General features: G+C 36.0%; 1 protein-coding gene across 1 annotated transcript in view; it reads right to left on the reverse strand.

Moving 5' to 3' along the window:
- LOC111052582 (putative mediator of RNA polymerase II transcription subunit 26) overlaps nucleotides 1–7500 on the reverse strand; it is a 56156-nt gene that overhangs the window by 46976 nt on the left and 1680 nt on the right. The window lies entirely within an intron of this gene.

Genomic DNA, 7500 nt, shown 5'->3' on the forward strand with positions numbered 1-7500 from the left:
CTGAAATGAAAAATGCAGGTGAGCGAAGCGAGCCTGCTGATTTCATTCTTGGACGATCCAGTCGGGGGTCCAGGGGACGGAGCCCCCTGGCTAGACGAATATGGCGAGCGAAGCGAGCCTGACGGCTAGTAATTCAATAAACCAAAGTATATTGGCTTATACAAGCATGGTATAGAAAATTTATGAACGCATCATCAGGTCTGAACTACTCAACTAATTAACTTGAAATTTTGGATGCAGATTCTTAATTTAACGAGGATGGTTATAGGCCTATTTTCACGCCACGCTCTCTAGTTATTTTTGTTATTTTTCGGTTCCATGCTACTTTTCGAATGCCCACTGTAGATCCCTGACTGTTGATGAAGCATAAAAAACCACCCCTATCTGAACTCTAGAACAATATTTACAAGGTCTTTGCTTGCATTTCAATATTCATGATTAAAAAAATTGAGACAAACCTCAACCACAGAATAGATACAGAATGGAAACTTGTAATCAAACGCCTATCTAACCAATGCTTTTTACATGACCCCAATACTAAACATGTCACGTGACCTTGGGAAGTTCCAATCCTGGTCTTCTGATTGGCTCGTGGCAGTGAACGAGATCAATTGATCCGGATCATTAAAGTGATCCGAACCTACCATCAATACTATTACAATGCGGCGCTTCCTAACAAGATGGCGGATTTTGGCGTCAGGGTATAGCCAAGTTTCCTTACTGTATGTATACTGTGCCTCAACTATTAATGAGTGTACTCACTATACAGGTAGATATTATTTTAACAAATATCATTTTCAAGACTGCTGACTGTACGGACTGTTCGGTATATTCTATTGAAGTACTAGGAATATTTCAAGTATTAATTTGATTCTCATTGTATTTTATAATAAGCATGTTTCACTGTCCGATGATTGGCTGAAGAAGAAGAGAAGAAGAAGAAGAAGAAGAAGAAGAAGAAGAAGAAGAAGAAGAAGAAGAAGAAGAAGAAGAAGAAGAAGAAGAAGAAGAAGAAGAAGAAGAAGAAGAAGAAGAAGAGAAGAAGAAGAAGAAGAAGAAGAATAGAAGAAGAAGAAAAAGAAGAAGAACTCTTAAGACTGTTCGGTAGACTTTTTAATTTTCTTGCCCTACTTGCCCTACTACCATAGGTAAGGAAAGTATCGCTCTCCAAAAAAATTTAAGGTACCCTAATTTCATGTTTTCTATACGTTTCAAGGTCCCCTGTGTCCAAAAACATGATTCTTGGGTGTTGGTCTGTGTGTGTGTGTCTGTGAACACGATAAATCCATTCCTAATTAACCGATCGACTTGAAATTTTAAACTTGAGGTCCGACAACAAGAAATTCAATGGAATTTAATTCAAAATTGTGGATAATGACTAAAAAACCATTTTTTTCACGGTTTTCTCGAAAACGGCTCTAACGATTCTCTTCAAATTTATTCCATGGATAGCTATTTATAAGCCCTATCAACTGACAAGAGTCTCATTGCTGGGAAAATTGCAGGAGCTCCGTAATGTTCTTGAGAAAAATGGCGGATAGTCACTAAAAAACCATGTTTTTCACGATTTTCTCAAAAATGACTTGACCGATTTTTTTCAAATTCATACCCTGTATCAGCTGCTCTATTAACTAGCATGAGTCTCCTCCCTGAGAAACTAACAGGGGGTCCACCCCATCCTTGAGAAATTTACTTTGTAACCTCCTTCTCGTGCTTGAGGTAGGTGGGTAGAGCAGTTTATTCAAAAGAACACACGTCGATATTTTATTTGTAGAACAGCTGTTTTGACAACTTTTAAAAAATCCTCAAATTTCATAATTCAAACAAAGGAAAATGTACTCTGAAAACAATAACAATAGTAGGCCTATAATCATAGTTTTAATAAAATTATTTAGCCGCCAATCGGCATAATGTTATTCCCCTACATTATCCTCGTTCAAGAATGAGGCTTATAGATCAATGAGCAAGGAAAGTTGTGTGAGTGTACCACACCAGATTTTTTATTATTTAAATTGAATAATCTTTTTCAATATAATTGTTAAGATCACTATAAAAATTAGAAAAAGTGGCAACTGAAAATGTTTAAGTGTTCTAATAAGCGAGTTATGGGTTGTTGAAGTGCTAGATTTCCAGATTTCATTTTCTTTCCAGATCATGAATGGTTTTGACTATATTATCAGAACTTCTCTTGAGAATTCAAAAAATGTATCTTCCCAAACTAAAACATTTCATTCCCCATTTATCGTTCATGAATAGAAAAGTAACATTTTTCAATTTCGATAACTTGTTTATTTTGGCATTAATCACGAAAAACGCATATTAGAACGAAGCCAATTATATTATTAGATACGCCAATTCCACCCCTTAGGTTATCTACCTTTGGTAGAGAGTTAGTGGGGAGGATATTTTTAATATTCTTTCCGAAGAATGGACATTGATATGTCCAAAGCTCCGCCAATTTATGTAGATGCATAACAATATATGATTATTATCTATAGTTATTATATTACAAATTACTTTTTCATATCATATACAGTTCAATAATTATTTTCATAGTCTATATTATGTAAATTCATCTATAATGTTGCTGTATTGTAAGCTATTGTATATAAGTGTATAAGCCAGTATATATTGTAATCTACATAAATGTAGTACTCAATCAATCAATCAATCAAATAATTGCGAAGTATTGCTACAATGCGAACTAGCTTCAGTCGGATATGGGTCGAGGTCAGTAACCATACTGACTGGTGGAGATACCGGACCTACAACAGTTCTACCCTTATTCTGATTCTTTATCCTCTGTTATGTTGTGAGATATTCAAGTTTAAGGGAAGAGTGTTTCCCCGTGCCATTGCCGGCCGATTCGGGCCCCGGCCTTTGGGATTCAGGGTGGGTGTTGAGTGGGATTAAGATAACCCTATACAAGAAGACGGATCCAGATATCAGATGCCTAAAAATAATTCTATTCATTTTAATTAATATTCTATTCTAAGATTTATCCATTAAAGGGTGTATACCCGATTTGTGGGGACATTTCAAACTTTCTTTTTCAAACACCACTTTCCAGATGATCATCTAACGGTAAACAACCATGGTTGAATGTTCCCCGTTTAATTCAAGTTTCAAGTTTCAAGTTTATTCATTCATCTCTTGTACAACATAGAAAATCAAATTGACAATGTACATACAAAAATTATTACAAGAAATAGAATGTGGAGCTCACAAGACTTACGTCCGTTCGTGAGCTTCAAAAAGAAATAGATTACAAAAAATAGATTACAAAATTGTTTTAAATGTTGAAGTAAATGTCCCAAATAACTGTAAACTAGCACAAAGTACCGTCTCTTATATATTTTTGATTAAGAAAGGTAGTACGCAGTCTGAACCAACTGTGGATTGTCGGCGGGCAAACTGAATCTGCGAGCTCAGAGAAAGGTTTTATTATAGGGTGAGACCTATTGGGTAAGGGTATGGCAGAACTATGTGGTCGTTAGTGGTATTCAATAAATTAGAATTTGTTGAGTGGTATGCATTCTGACAACTGCGTTCTGATGGCGAGCAAGGCTGTGCCTGCAAGCCCGGAATAAGATTCATAGACAGGTTTAGGATAGAATGAAATAGAGGCCGGTACAGAGATTTGTTAGAGATTACGCAATTCGCAACTGCGCGTTGATGGCATGCAAACTTAATCTGCGCACCCGGTACTGAGTATAAAGGTTAAAGATAAAAATCTGGTGTGGCGCACTCACACAACTTTCCTTGCCGTTATGAAAATTGATCACCTGACGCTAATGTTCCCGCGCATCTCAAGTGTACTATTCAAAGATTTGAGCCAGCTGGTGACAGGGCAATAACGCTAGATACACACGAGGTCTGCTATCTCTTCATAGTGAATCATTAATAGAATCAAAACAGTTGCCAACAGTTTGCAATAATTTGATAATCACATTTTCTCGAATTTCGAGCTTATTTTTAATTTTAGGTGAAAATGATACTGAACATTAATTGTAGAGATTCTCATGCTCAAACTTTTCCACTTGGAATTTTTTGTTTAAATTCTATCTGAAGCCTGATAATTGAGAATCTAAAATCAAACTTTCCATAGATGGGGCGCAGCTCCTGAAATTTTTACAGATATGGGACTTGTGGCAGTTGATAGAGCTTATCGATGAGTATTCTAGGTATAACTTCAATCAAAATTGTTGGAGCTGTTTTCGAGAAAATCGCGAAAAATCCTGTTTTTGACAACATTTTCGCCATTTTAGCCGCCATCTTGAATCGCATTTGATCGAAATTGTTCGTGTCGGATCCTTATAGTGTAAGGACCTTAAGTTCCTTATTTCAAACCTTTCCGTTAATTGAAAGATGAGATATCGTGTACACACACACACACACACACACACACACACACACACACACATACAGACCAATAACCAAAAACCACTTTTTTGGACTCAGGGGACCTTGAAACGTATAGAAATTTAGAAATTGGGGTACTTTAATTTTTTTCGGAAAGCAATACTTTCCTTACCTATGGTAACAGGGCAAGGAAAGTAAAATGTACGAGATATAGAGTATTGGGTATAGGGTGGAGGGAACAGAGAATCTTCTTATAATAAGATTATTATTCTCTTCAACAAACAGATGTTTGTTCAATAATTCACAATCTGAGAATTGTGCTCTGTAGCTCAGCAAGTTGATCCTGGAAGCCAAATACGGGGTGCAAGTTTTTAGTATAGGGTATTCAAGATTAAGAATATGTGATACAAGCGAGTAGTGGCACGGACTTGCAGAACGTCAGTGATCGCGCGTGAGCATTTTGCTCACACTCACCCTTATGGCTCCCTAGACTATAAACAGTTGGTTTTGACAAAGCTCTTTCAATATTTATTAATTTAAAATCTTTCTCAACGTTTTTCATGTTATTATATACTATCTAATAGTATATAATAACATATACATGGAGGAGATTCCAAAAATACATACCGCAAATTTATTGTTAGAATTTATCATTTTATGGGATAAAATAATTTACTCATGAATGGAATAAATATACCTTCTATATTTGACTCATTTTTCGACATCTAGATAGAATGAAAAGATAGTGAAAGTTTTAATCAGAAGATGAAATATAAAATAGGAAGATAATACCTAAATATTGGAATTATTCAACGTTCATTTTGTCATCCTCAAACTGTTCAAGGACTCAAACTGTTCAAGATTGTCTAGAGGACAGTCACAGCGAGGATTACATGAGCTGCCAACCTTGGGAAACGAAAATTCCCAAAACTGAATAAAAACACAAATATGTTGTCAAATTCTACACAGTTTTATTTGGTACACGACCATGGCTTTGTTACCTCACCGGTCACATTTTCAAGTTATAATAATAATAATTATATCGAGTGACCTGGCTGGCTCAGGTCTGGTGTCAGAGTTTTCAGGTCGCAACTGATCAATTTCAGGGCCTCTGACATGACCTAACGACTGCTTTTTAGGCAGCCGGGACCGACGGCTTTTTCAAGTTGACTGTCACAGATTCGCAATTCAGGAATCCTATACCTTAACACGCGAGTTTCGAGTCAACTTGAAAATGTGACCGGTGTGGTCAGGAAACCATGGTCGTGTACCAAATAAAACTGCGTAGAATTTGACAACATATCTGTGATTTTATTCAATTACCAGCAGGTAACCCGTGCTTCGAAAGGGTCTATTGACGTAACTTGACGTAATGAAATCCAGAAGAATTGAAAATAGGCCTATATAAGAATCCTCGGTTGACTACGAATTTATAAGCAGCATTTCAAGTGAATCAGTCCAGTAGTTCAGACGTGATGATGCGTCAAACATAATTTCCCTATCCTCTACACGTGTAAACGTCTTTGAGACAGTTCTTTCCTCTATTATAGTAAAGAAGATGATAGATAGATGGATATATCATTCATTTATCTATCATCTTCTATTCTATAATAAAAGAAATGAATGAGAATAAATTTTGAAAGGTTTGAGATATCGATGTGCGGTTTTCACCATACCTTTTCTCTGGAAATCCTGTATCGGAATCATATGGACCACCTTTTAATTAAAAAAAGAAGTTGAATTCAAAATGGTGGAAAAAATTTGGGTGTGACGGAAAACCTGTTTTTATCATTCGAAAAGGATCCCCAATCATACCTATCTTCTAATTTTCCTTTTAAGAGAAATGTTCTGCAGCTTCCTCAAAACAACTGAAAGCATGACAAATAATTGAAAACTTGACAAACTGGAAACTTGACGTAATCAAATATTGAAGAATTTAAAATGGGTTTATAACCATCCTCGGTTAAGCAAGAATCTATATGCAAAATTTCAAGTTAATCAGTCCAGTAGTTCAGACGTGATGATGCGTCAAACATAATAATTTTCCTATACTACTATACACCTTTATACGTGTATAATCCAGTTCTTTCCTTTATTATAATATAGAAGATAGTACGTAGATGGTTGGATGATCATTGTTATTTTACTAGAAGATAGAATAAGTTGAATAGTTTTCCTTTCAGAGGGAGTTTTGACAACCCACAAAACTCATTTTTCATTTGAAGATAAATAATTAAAATGTGCATATGACCTAATTTTTTCGCTCAGCTAGCCAAAATACCCCTCATTCCAATATTAAAATTTTCGACTGACTGTACAGTGAGTCAGTCATTCTAATTTCGACCATATGATTTGGTTTTTTATGAAATCGTATGTACCACATGGAATTTGAACATTAATAATTCTGAAAAATCTAGAGCGAAAATTGAAATTTGGGCTTCCAGGTGCACGAGATTGATATTTTTAGAATCCATGTACAAAATTTGGAGATCTAAATCATTCCCATTTTTAATGGGAAGTTGATTAAAAGATGAAAACAATTACTACAATTCATAGTACAATCGCTTCCCGGTGGTTCAGAAGCCACCTACAACTGTAGTTATACAGTTCATCTCTGAAATGTAGTATATTAATCTTTCATTATCAGTCACCTCATTACCCACGCACAAGCCGAGTGCTCATGTCGGCATCACCCTCAGCATGAAAAAAATAAATGAAAATTGCAGCCCGGGTCCTGCAGTTTTGTCTATCAGCGAAGGGCCACGTTACAAAAGAGAATCTGTTTGCTTATGAGAAATATACTCTCACGTTCCTTGCCCCATAGTGTAAGGAAAGTATATTTCTTCCCGAAAAAAATTAAGGTACCCCAATTTTTAAAAAGTTTTTTCTGGGTATTGGTCTGTATGTGTGTGTGTGTGTGTGTGTGTGTGTGTGTGTGTGTGTGTGTGTGTGTGTGTGTGTGTGTGTGTGTGTGTGTGTGTGTGTGTGTGTGTGTGTGTGTTGTATGAGTGTATGTGCATCTGTGTACACGATATCTCATCTCCCAATTGACGGAATGACTTGAAATTTGGAACGTGAGGTCCTTACAATATAAGGATCCGATACGAACAATTTCGATCAAATGCGATTCAAGATGGC

This window comes from Nilaparvata lugens, chromosome 12 (genome assembly GCF_014356525.2).
Source record: "Nilaparvata lugens isolate BPH chromosome 12, ASM1435652v1, whole genome shotgun sequence".
Taxonomy (NCBI): domain Eukaryota; kingdom Metazoa; phylum Arthropoda; class Insecta; order Hemiptera; family Delphacidae; genus Nilaparvata; species Nilaparvata lugens.